This window comes from Callorhinus ursinus, unplaced genomic scaffold (assembly GCF_003265705.2).
Source record: "Callorhinus ursinus isolate GAN/ISIS: 27379988/994484 unplaced genomic scaffold, GSC_fseal_2.0 scaffold4, whole genome shotgun sequence".
Lineage (NCBI taxonomy): Eukaryota > Metazoa > Chordata > Mammalia > Carnivora > Otariidae > Callorhinus > Callorhinus ursinus.
The window spans coordinates 16,529,759-16,542,852 of record NW_027397066.1 but is presented as its reverse complement, the minus strand read 5'-3'; the positions used below and the strand labels follow the sequence as shown (position 1 = coordinate 16,542,852).

General features: G+C 38.4%; 1 protein-coding gene across 4 annotated transcripts in view; it reads left to right on the top strand.

Moving 5' to 3' along the window:
• Positions 1–13,094, top strand: part of KCNIP4 (potassium voltage-gated channel interacting protein 4) — a 1,115,095-nt gene that overhangs the window by 820,303 nt on the left and 281,698 nt on the right. The window contains exon 1 of one of the 4 annotated variants that reach the window (XM_073891482.1): positions 11,066–11,085. The exons of the other annotated variants lie outside the window; for them this stretch is intronic. The gene's annotated coding sequence lies outside the window, so the exon portion shown is untranslated. Of the gene's footprint in view, positions 1–11,065; positions 11,086–13,094 lie in introns of those variants that run through there. 4 annotated transcript variants of the gene reach the window in all.

The window sequence follows — 13,094 nt, the reverse complement described above, 5'->3', positions numbered from 1 at the left end:
CCGAAGGTAGATGCTTAATGACTGAGCCACCCAGGCACCCCAGGAATGTATTCTTAATAATCCTTAATTACATGTGAAAATGAGTAGCCAAACAATAACTATTTCTGAATATTCCCCATGTACAAGTCAGTCTCTAGATGTTGTATGCTTAGTTAGCTGGACCTGCTATAACAAAATACCATAAATTGTGTGGCTTAAATAACAGATACTTATTTCTCACAGTTCTAGAGGCCAGAAAGTCTGAGATCAGGTGCCAGCATAGTTGGGGTCTGGTGAGAGGTCTCTTCCTGCCTCCAAATAACTGCCTTCTTGCTGTGTCCTCACATGGCGGGGTTGGGGTGCAGGGAGAAAGGGAGCTCCGATCTCTTCTTGTAAGGGAACTAATCTTATCATGAGGACCTCATCCTCATAACCTCATCTAAATCTAATTATTTCCCAAATACTCCACATCCTAATACCCTCACTTTGAGGGCTAGTGCTTTAAACAGGAATTTTGGGGAGATAGGAACATTCAGTCCATAATACTATGTCAGTAGAAAAAGTCTTCTGAGGGTTTCAGCTCTCTCTCAACAGTTTACAACTGCCCTCTTAGTGATTTGATGTGTATAGATGTACATTTATGGTGAGCTCTGTAAGGGCAGAAAGAGTAATATTCCCTGATGTCATCTTCAGTGCAAAGCACATTAGTACAGAGAATGGAATAGGTATTTGTAGGGTAAATGAATGAATAATGAAGAGAGATAAGACAGACACATAGACATAAAAAAAAAACCAGCAAAATCAAAAAGAATATCTTGTAGGCAAATACATCACACTTTGTCATAAATATGGTAGAGACATTATATCTAAAGGTCCTAGAAGGAAAAGGCGTCATCATGGAGGGATAACTTGGGCTTGGTAAAGAGGGAGGAGAGTGAAGAAAAGGAATTACTAACTGAGGAAATTTTATAAGAATAAGCCATAAATAGGAAATTCCAGGGTGTTTGCTGGGGATGCTGAAGAGTCCATATTTACTACAAAGATGGTGGAAGAAAACTGAGGGATTAAGCCATACTTGCGAAGTTCGCAAACTTGGGCCCCCTAGATTCCACATTAGCTGATGTTTGTTTTATCTTGGTTCTGTACTCCTTTAATGTTTTTAATTAGTTGTCAATGCATACATACATCTTGGAAGATTTCACATAAAAATCTAAATCTCAGCTTTTCATAAAAATTCTGTCATTTAACATTACTCTCACATCCAATCAGTGAGATCAGTGGGAATGAAGAAACAGCTGCCAAGACTGCCCTCCTTACCATTGACCCCACAGAATATTTTCACTCATTTATGTTTATCTGTCTGGCTCCTTACACTTTGATAGGTCTAATGAGGATGTGGTTCGAGATCAGATCTCTCTTTCTCTCTCACTCACTCACACACACATGCGCGTGCACACACACACAGGCACATGGTGGGATCATCATGAGCTTTAACTCTTCGGGCCCTAGAAGTTTACAGCTGTTCTGGCAACTCACAAGTGGCAGTATGAAGTCAGCAATGGTCACAGCTCTGTAAGTGACACTAATTCAAGTCAACAGAGGTCCCCATTAAGCCTGAAAGGAAGTATAGAAAGTTAGAGAGGTTAGGCTTTATATTCAATGCTGAAATTCTGCCAAAGGAGAGGGAGTTATTCAATAAAGAATGACTTACAAAAGGAGGGATTTAATGGTCTCTCTTTTACCTTCAAGAAATTTTTCTGCATACTTCCCAGAAATAAATGCTCCTACGTCACAGCATTTAAAAACCATATGTTCTCAATGGTCTGGAATATAGAACTTCCCAAACTCAGTTGGGCAGGAGCTCCTTTTGAGGATTTGTAAGAGTCATAGGCCCTAATCCTAGGAAAATTAGTACACAATTTTGCATACAATTTCAGAAGGTTCAGGGGATTCTTGGAAAGACCCTTCATTGACATTTTGGTTATATGTACAACTTCTAAATTAAAGGCATTTGTGTTCAAGGATATTATCAAAAGATGAATGAACTATTAAACTGATGAAAATTGGAACTCTCAGCAAAGGGCATGAGTAAGACTCCCACTTCTAAACACTTGGAAAACTGTGAGATTATCTCAAATGTAAGGATCATGGATGAGAGGAGACAATTTGATATACTAGGAGGGAAATGGGGAAAATAGAAAGGAGACAATTGGGATAGGAGATACTGGGGAAATAGAATCTGATTGATGATCCCTCTATTTTCAAATTCCAATGTATTGAAGGTTTAGCCACATTATGAACTATCTAAGACCTTCTGATATCCCAGCAATGACGCGCTGACAGTATAAAAAGTTTCCATTTCTTTCTAAAGTCAGCCTTCCCTGTAGAATAAACTTTTTTTTTCTGTTTGAAACTTGCCTCCCTCTTGTGACCTGCATCTTACTACATGTTGTAAAATAGTGGTGGTGTACTTTTGCAAACTCCTTCCCCTTGATATTAAACTGGAAGAGTTTTGGAGCGGAACAGGTCTTAATTTTCCATGTATCTTCTCCAACATACTCATACTCTCAAGTTTTAGTAGAAGTTCAATATTTTATTTAGTAAGTTAAAGATTGTAATTAAAATTATGTTTTAGGATCAAAAAATTTCAAAACTCAAGGGACGAGCTGCTTTGTTTTCACTTTAATTCTGAAAATGGTCAAACATTTTCCATTACGTGTAAAATAGAAGAGGAGGAACTAGGTAATATTTGGACAATATCTATAGCTGTAGTTAGTGATTCAAAGGAATGAGTTCTTTTTCCTACAATACATCACCTAGTGACAAGAACACGATAGCATGTAATTAAGGGAAACATAATTGTCACTTTTAGTTAAAAAAACTGTCAATCATGAAAGCAAATGGACTTCAAAATTCAAGAAACTGAAAGATACAACGGATATCATAGCAGAAAAGAATTTTTCCTGTTTACTCCTAGACTTGTTATTTATCTTGCTCATCTATCAGAATTTGAACATACTCTCCTTAAGACATGAAATGACTTACAAAGATCTATCTTAGAAAAGGACACGGGTGTGAAAAATAAGTGAAAGAAAAATGACACTTTTTGATTTCGGTGTTCAAAGCAGCAAGGCCCAAGTGTTGTGCCCTACAGAGGAACAAACGTGAATAAAATGTGCATCCTGCTCCTTGAGGAGCTTCCAGTTTGGCAGATGAGCTAACGTGTGGAAATAATTGCAATTCAGAGGGGAAAATACAGAATTCCTTGATGCGTGCTATGGCAGCTTAGGAGAAGAGCAGAGCTGTTCTAGACAGGAACCTCTGGAGCCATTTTTGAAATGGCTGGCATTTGAGCAGGTCTCAGAGAATGAATTGAATTTGGATATAGCTCTCTTCAATGGGGTGCTAAATATGAACTAAATTACTGAAAACAGAAGAGGCCAGTAAATGAAAATCACCCAGTGACATTCTTCTTTACTGAATGCATGCTTCTGATCTCCAACTGCTCAATTTACCAACTAGCTTTTCCTAATTAGAATGTCTTGAGATAAATATGGTATTTTTGAACCTGAGTGATTAACCACAGGAAAATATCTGTTATTGCCGTGATCACAGTACCACCAGGATCCAATCATTTTGTATTGCCAATATCATTATATTATGATTACACTGTAGCCTCCAATGGCCTGAAAGTTAAAAAAAAAAAAAAAAGAAAAGAAAAGATTTAGGAATAATTCCTAAATATTATTTTCAGCTTTGTATGGCATTGCCAATTTTATTTTCATTTATTCACTTTTTTGCATAAACACTAGCATTTGCTGGGTACCTCAGCTGGGTAACTTCAGACTAAGGGATAAATCATATAGGTTGCCTTAAGGGTTTTACCGCTAATAGGAACAGAAATGCTCTTCAACACATGAATATATTAAAGTAGTCTCTGATGCCTCTGGTTGCTGGATACATGGATATGTTGGGATGAGCCATGAGATGAATGGAGTTCAGTTATAAAGCATGTCCACAAGTAAATTTACCTAAAAACAGCTTATGTGAATGATTGGCTTTTAAAATTATTAATACATGGGAATGGGTTAAAAGCAATCTTTCTAACAGTATTACTCTTATTCACTTGGGTTTCACATTGTTTCCTTGGGTGGAAGATAAGAAGTAGGGAATGACAGAGGCCCTTAAAATGTGCACGGGAATGTGGCACAGGATGAAAACACTTGAGATGCAGATCACAGCAAGTAAAACATAAATATGCAGAAGTAATCAGGTGTCCTGAGTGCTGTGAGCGATGCACATACACAGAGACTTCAGGGTATAGAAAAGAAGACAGTGACAGTCCTCAAACTCATCACACAGACAAAAGGATTTCACAGAAAAGAAACATTTATACAGTAACATGAAAAAGCTAACATCTTTTTAAAACATTGAGCCCGAAGTCCTAAGAGGTAATGCATGCATTAGGGCCAAGACTGTAGGTTTGGACGTTGAAAAGCAGGAGTGAATCACCCATGAACAATTAGTGTAATTACCTGTTGTGACATAACCAACCACTCCAAACCACAGTAGCTTAAAAGAGCAATGATCATTACCATATATTATTTTGTGGGTCAGCGATTCCGATGGGGATGATGTGTTTCTGCTCCACAATGTCTGTGACTTTAGCTGCGATAACCAGAAGATGCTGAAAGAGCTGGGGGCTATTAGGACACCTCTATCTCTTTCTCCATGCAGTCTTCCCAAATGGCTACCTTGTGCTTCCTCACGGTATGGCCATCTCAGCATTGTCAGACCCGCTTCATGGGGGTTTAGGACTCCTATAAGAACAAAGTAGAAACCTCCAGCTCTCTTAAAAGTTAGGCCTTCAGCTGGCCATGGTGTTACTTCCACCATAATATACTGGTCAAAGTTATCATATCAAGTTTTATCATAGCCAAGATTCAAGGGGAGGGACACAGACCCTACTTTTCAGTGAAAGAAGTATCAAAGAATGTGTAGCCCTCTGTAATCAATCACAAATGTTCTTTCATTTAACATCTGTTTATCAAGTGTTCACTGTGTACCAGCCACTGTTCTGCTTGATCTTGTTACTATGACAGTAAAAGAAAATCTAAACCATAGGAAAAATTTCCTAGTGAAAGGGAGCGAGAGGAGGAACGGAAATAAATATGAACTCTATTGTAAGGTGTAATCGTGGTAATGATGGTGTTCACCAAATATACATAAGCCACTCTACATGTCCCAGCCCTGATTGCTGTTAGTTTAGGACCACCTGACTAGTCTGGTCGGTGCACTGTGAGCAAAAGTGATGTGGGTCACTTTTAGGCCAAGCCGGTTAAGTTCCAACATTGCCTCTCCCATCCCTTCTTATTCTTTTGTCTTCAGTGTTTCCATAGGCCAGATCGTAGAGCACAGAGATGGAGGAGGGCCATCTGACCTACATCAAACTGTTATGGAAGCAGGGAAAAACCCTGTTGGCTAACCCAATGAAATGTGGGGTTTGTTCATTACCATAGAATGAGGTAGAATTACTTACACTGATTAATGTACGTAATTAATGCTATGAAGAAAAATAGCTCAGGGTGAAGGAATACAGAATAACTGGAGGCAAGAGCAGAGCTGCAGCCAGAATGGTCAAGGCAAGAATTAAGAAATGTTGTTATAAGAAGGTACTAGAAATTTTAAATCCAGTTGTAAACTTCTTCTACCATACCACACTGCCTCCTGCATATATTGGAGGGTTGCAGATGTTCTTGATAGTTGAATACACATGATATTAACATGCGCTTAAAAAAAATGGTCTGTTGAGCTTTAAAGGGGAATGAGGAAAAATGAGGTTGGAATTAACTAATGGAGAAAGATCTCGCAGGCCAGACTGTGGAGGCCAGATTATTTTAGCAAATAAAGTTGGAAGATACTCTATGCCCTTTGAAATGGCTTTACAACATTTGGCAATTATTTTGGCACGTGGAGTCAGTGTGGTTTGGCAAAACTGACTAAAATGAAAGTAGGCAGCACTATGAGAGTTTTCTTAAACACCGTTTTCTTAGACAGCTATTTCTCCAGCACTGAGGTGATGATGGATACGTTTGGAGCCGGAGAAAACAAGGGTCTTCTGCTTACTATGTCTGTGACAGGAGGCTCACCACTAACTTCTCTTGAGACTCAGTTTCCTCATGTGTCAAGAAGGAACAATGATGCCCCCCTAGTTGAGTTATCGTCAGAAATATCAATTATATGTGTACAAAATTTATCAGAATGCCTGTCATAGAGGAATTTTCAATAAAATGGTAACTATCATTTTATTATTAATGTTGTAGACATGACAGATGCTAATCGTTGTACCATAGGCACTGTGGAGGATTCCAAGAATCCTTTGAATAGTCCTCATTCTTTTTTTTCTTTAAATTTTTTTATTGTTATGTTAATCACCATACATTACATCATTAGTTTTTGATGTAGTGAATAGTCCTCATTCTTATGCTGAAAATCTTAAGACAATAAGAGGAAAAAAAAATCATGAAAAGGTAAATTAATGTGCTGACAAGAAAAACCTTAGAAAAAGAGATTCCAAAATACACTAAGACTGTGCCTTTTATGTTTTGTTCTTTAATGCTCATGCTCTTACAGTGGCAGAGTAGATATCATCTTAAAACAAGCCTCAGTAAAATATATATATATATAATTTATCTTTAATAAATTAGCCAGTAACTCTCTCCCTCAAAGATCTCTCCTTTTTCAAACAGAATATTTCCTGACTTGTTTTAAAAGTCTAGATCCTATTTACCACTCTAAATTTGAAACTCGAAACAGAAATGTCAAAGCATAAAGAGCTAACATCTTCACAGTCAGGATAAAAATTAAGTAGAGAATGACAATCCATATTTTATACTATCTGTCAGTAAAATAGTAAGGACTTGAGATTTGAATGGGCCAGCCCTTCTTTCTACCAGTGCAGGACTTTACTCCTTTGCTTTGCTAGGTGGGGGGATCATTTATATATGCCAGTCACCTTCCATTTGTGATTCTACTCATTCCTGGACACAGATGGAACAGCAGTGTTTTCCTCCTAGAAATCATAATTCTGTGTTATGTTACTCTTTTCATTTGCATTGCACTCAAAACAGGTCAGTGGGAATGAATACTTTTTTGACTGCTTTTTGAATTTCAGGCATCATAAGTTACCCCAATAAACACATTGAAAATTTGCTGTCATTGTGACAGCCCCATCAAACATCTTGTCAACCATATCAAATTAAAATTTCCCATTCTTCTGTATAAATCACTTCACAGTCATCGAAAGGAATAAAGCAATGTTGTACAGCACAAAACAAAAGCAATAGCTGTCTGAGTTTATCAAATTACTTGGGTAATCAATCACTCATTTCTAGAGTATTTCATTAGTCATGCAATAATATGTCTGGCACATGGAAAGTGCTTAATGAACAGCAGATCTTTCTATTTGAAGGGTAAATTGTGTTTTCAATTTTTTATTCATATATTTTCCTCCTCAGGTTTCTCTCTTCATTTTTGCATGATCCCATTTCCCTAATATTTAAAATGTGGATTCAAGAGCTATGACTTCATGTCACCTGTATTATCTAAGCCCCAAATGTTTCATTCATCTAAACTTATATACAATTTATGCTCAGTGGAATTGAGGAGAGAGTAGCATAGAGAAACCAAAGGAATTGTCAGCAACTTTTGGCTCTGAATCTCCCTTTAATTGCATAAGGTTTATTATACTTAGGAATCAGGGCTTCGTCAATAGGTAAAAGGTAGTGAAAAATGAAAGAAAGGAAACCTTTTGAGACAAAGCAGATCATGGAGATTAGAAGTCATTTATGAAATGTTCTCAGGTTTTGCTACTCAAAGTGTGGTCATGCATGAACCAGCAGCATCAACATCATTTGGGAGCTTGTTAGAAATACAGAATCTTAGGCTCCAACACAGACCTACTGAATCCATCTGCATTTTATCAAGATCCTCAAGGCTTCACACAAAGTTAAGGAAACTAGAACTCAGCTGAGTGGCTTGCCAAAGGTTGTACGGCTGTAAGTGGTGACAGCAGGATGCAAGTGTAAGTCCCAATTGACCTTTGATCTTTCCCTACATCACCTTAAAAAAAAATTGTTGGTAATCTCTAACAGCAAAATTTCCATTCTCTGCTTTTGAAATTTAGATGATGATACTACTGTGCCTGACTTAAACTTTTTAAAGAGTTAATTCCTTCTGAGTGTTAAAGTAATGCCTATTCAAATATTAACAATTTAAAGGGCACCAAAAGTTATTTTTTTAATTACACAATTCCTTCTATTCTTTCTTTATAAATAATCAATCCTCATTCTTCACAGATTCCATAGGTACAAATTCATTTACTCGCTAAAATTTGTCTGTAACCCCAAAATCAATATTCATAGCACATCAACACTCATGGTTGCTGTGGACATCCATGGAGGGGCAAAATATCAGAGTTGCCTGATGCACGCATTCCCAGAGGAGTTCCCAGGGAGGGAACAAGGCGATGCTAAGCCTTCTTATTTCAGTTCTCATGCCTTTTCACCATCTATTTGGTGTCCTTTTCACCATCTGTTTGGTTCCATGCTTTTCATACTTTTGTGCTTTTTCTTTCATTTCTTTCACTTCCCTCTCCAAGATGGTCCCCATGCATAGGGTTGGAGTGCTGTCTGGTCTTCCTGTGCTTAAGAAGGCTTCGAAGTGCGTTATGGAGAAAATGTGTACTAGATAAGCTTTGTAGGTGTGAGTTATAGTGTCATTGGCTGTAAATTCAATGTTAATGAACCAACAATACAGTAGCACCCCTGCCCTTATTTGCAGTCTCACCTTCAGTGGTTTCAGTTACACAGTCAACATCCAGAAGCGGATGAGCCTCCCTCTGACCTATCATCAGAAAGTCATTTGTAGCCTAATGCTATATCACATGCCCTCACTTTGTCTCATCACAGGACATTTTATTATCTCACATAGTCACAAGAAGGGTGAGTACAGTACAATAAGATACTTAGAGAAACCACATTCACATGACTTTCATTACAGTATAAAGCTATAATTGTTCTATTTCATCATCAGTTATTATTGTTAATCTTTTATTGTGCCTAATTTATAAATTAAACTTTATCGTAGGCCTGTATGTATAGGAAAAAATATAGTATATGTAGGGTTCGGTACTATTTGCAGTTTCAGGCATCCACTGGGGATCTTGGAATGTAACCCCTGTGGATAAGGGAGGACTACTGTATATATTAAATAAGGTAACTTTAAAAAGAAATACACAGACAAGGTTATATATTGATTGGTTGATGAAAATCTTGTGACCAGAGACTTGAAAGAACTTAATCCTATATATCTTCAAAAGCAGTGATTCAATATTCACTAATTCAGTGTTTGTAATAACTTTACAGAACATAACCACTGCAAATAATGAGAATTGACTATATATAATTTTTTATTATCGTTAGGAATATACAATGTCATATTATCTTTCTGTGCCGTTTTTACCTGAGCATCTACCATCTCCTGTGTGTGTGTGTGTGTGTGTGTGTGTACTTTCTGTACCTCTATACATTATATACTTTCTATATATTATTTTTTGTTCACAAATCATATCTATCAAGAACATTTTCAGGCATTAATTTTCCTTAGGAAGTGACAGTTTAGTTTGGTGATGTGGTGTATATATGATACTTAATTATGTAATGCAGGAAATTAGGGTTCAGGACAGAAAAATGAATAATCCTGTTAGGCTGCTTGATCCGTGATGGCTGGAGTCCTCACAAAAGGCTCCCCATTCGAAGTGGAGTTTAAAGCAGACAGTGATGAAGTATAATTGTCTTAGTTAGTTAGAAAGAGATCACAAAACCTACACATGGGGAATAGGAAATGCTGGCAGGTTCTAGAGAAGTAGAGGGGCCCGAGGAGGAACGATAAGACCAAGATCGTTGTTGATAATAGAAACTAGGGAGAGTGAGATGTAGACAAACACGGTGGGCCTGCAATTTTGGAGAGCTCGGAAAAACCCACCAAGAGACAAAGATGCTGTGTAAGAGAGGAAAAAATAATTTTATCTATACTCTTCTGAGTTCTTAGTTGAGACTCCTGTAAGAAAAGATAGATTAACCAGAGGAAAACAGGCAGATGTCTATTAACATATATACCTCAGCAGGGAAAAATGAAGAGTGCAAAAAGCTAGCTTAGAACTCTGGCTTATACTGCATTTTTAGCAAAGAACAGTACATTTGTGAAGAAATGACAGGATGGAGGAAAGCAGTTATAGGCTTCCGTGATGAAGATGAAGGCTAGTTAGTAAAGTGTGTTTTATAGATTTTTTCTGGTTCAGTCTTCTGGCTGGGTGAGTCAAATGTCTCTGGTGATTAACTTTTATCCTTCCTGGTAGAGGAGGGAGAAGGGACATCTTGGGAAACTTAAAAAAGTCCTGCTTTTAGGCAAGTAGGAAGAGGCAGAGAGCTTTCTTAAATCTGCTTCCTCTCAGTTGCCTTCAACTCAGAAAAAATCCTTATTTTAAGGTGGCATATTTGGGGGTGGCATACTATGCTATCCTTCACTTGCTTCTTTAAAGCTAAATCTAGAACTTAATAGTTTGCAAAAAAAAAAAGACGGATTTACATGCCCCTATAGAATACATTATAGATTTCTTGTTCATAGAAAACCATAAAGTAAAATAAGGTACTATTCCCAGAGTAAAAATAAAAGCAAATTTATGTATCTCCTTTGCTGGAAAATGCGTAAGTCTGATAATGAATAGTGAGGATGTCTTATATTCGTAGGGAACTTCAAAATCCTATGCCATTTGTGTGATCTCATTTATTCTCACCACAAACCTAGGAAGCACGCATTGCGATAATCATCCTAATGCTTTAAAGAGGAATCTTAGTTGGATAAAAGAGCAGGTAGTCTCAAATCTAATCCCGAGCTAGGTCATGATGACTCAGCAGCACTGGGAGAAGGGGAAATACCCGGAACAGGAGGAGTCCAGAGACTCATGGAAGTGACTAGATAACAGAGAAAGGTATGAACAAGAAGACGGAAGAACAGTCCCAGGAGGGGGACAGAATGGATTTGGAGGTAAGCATTAGCAGCTTCAGGGGTTGGAGCTCTTGCTAGAGGGGACGTAGGGGCCAGTCTACATTTCTTTTAAATGGGTAAAGGGATGAAAAGCAGGTGCAGCTTTTTTAGGAGGTGATTATTGGTGAGAAAACTGAGGCAGTAAGATCATTCACTAGAGAATTCAAATAAGAATCCTACAACAGTGATGTGAAGAAGGATTTTGGGGAGATAAGAGGGAGCTGAATGAATGGAAAGCTGGCCACTGCCCCTTCCAGGAGAAGCTATGGATTTCATGAGAGACTCCATTAGGATCACCCAGCCATGCGTGGGGCCAGGCATGAAGTTTTCAGCAGATGTTTGAGGAGGGCGTATCTGCCAGCACCCTGGACAAGAATTTCTACTCCAGAATTATAAGACTGGTAATTGATCAAGCCCCATTATATTTCTAATCCATCCAATGGAAACTACTACGTGTTCTGGACAACATAGTACAGTAGTGAGCTGAAATGGTTTTTGTGTCCAGTGCATTTGACTTTTGACTATTTTCAGCAAGTTTCCCGTTCTGTGCCTCAGTTTCCTCCTATGCATATGAGGACTAAGTGGCACAATGTATGCAAAACACCTGGCACAATACTTGATACATAAATTGTTATTTTTCATATCATTATGTATCTGAAAAAAATTAGCACAGTTTTTGGCACACGTCAGCCTTCCAAAAAAACACTGGTTCTATTTTCTTCTACCACTCTGTCCAGAAAACAAGTACAAAGTGAAAGATACCTCTAGAAAGCATTGCTTATCTCAGTGTCACAATCCATTTTTATTCTTTTAGTGGAATTAGTTAACTAAGAATCTTCTTCCACATTATGTAAAGCTGAGGCTGACAGAGACTGCCCGACTCTCATTGGCCAAGATAACTTTCTTTCCTAACAATTTGGTGCTTAGACACCCTCCAGCAGGGCGCCTGGGTGGCTCAGACGGTTAAGCGTCTGCCTTCGGCTCAGGTCATGATCCCAGGGTCCTGGGATCAAGGCCCGCATCGGGCTCCCTGCTCCTTGGGAGCCTGCTTCTCCCTCTGCTTCTCTCTCTCTCTCTCCCTCTGTCTCTCATCAATAAACAATAAAAAAAAAAGACACCCTCCAGCAACTTCTTGCTAAATCATCTCCACGATGTCACAGAATAGAAAAACTGTACTGAATCTTCCTCCAAGTAGCCTAATAAAGCCTTTAAACACTGTGCAAGAGCTGAATCAATTTACCTGGACAGGAAATTCTCCATTGTTATGATGCATTGATGTCATTAGATCTCTGATTTCTCCTGTTAAGGAAAATTCTCCCTCTCCCCTTTCTAGGGTCATAATGTTTATCACTTTATCTCCCCCCCCCAAAAAAAACAAAACTGTAGCATTACAATTTCCTAACCCTCCTTTTAGAATCATAGGGAAACACAGAGTACCCTTAAGGCTTTTCCCATCTCACAGAAGTGGAAACTTGAGGCCTGGAGTAGCCCAAAGACATGTGCAAAGGAGGGAAGCAGGGAAAGCAAAGTGCTATCCACTGAGCATCTACCCTGACCCAGCTTTGTGCTGTGTCTTTGTGTGTGGGTCACGTAATCCAATCTTTACACCAGCTTCCCAAATGGGTAAGGCTTTTTTTTTTTCAATTTTATTTTATTATGTTATGTTAATCACCATACATTACATCATTCGTTTTCGATGTAGTGTTCCATGATTCATTGTTTTCATATAACACCCAGTGCTCCATGCAATACGTGCCCTCTTTAATACCCATCACCAGGCTAACCCATCCCCCCACCCCCCTCCCCTCTAGAACCCTCAGTTTCTTTCTCAGAGTCCATAGCCTCTCATGGTTCGTCTCCCCCTCCAATTCCCCCCCTTTATTTTTCCCTTCCTCATATCTTTTTTTTTTTTTTTAACATATAATGTATTATTTGTTTCAGAGGTACAGGTCTGTGATTCAGCAGTCTTGCACAATTCACAGCGCTCACCATAGCACATACCCTCCCCA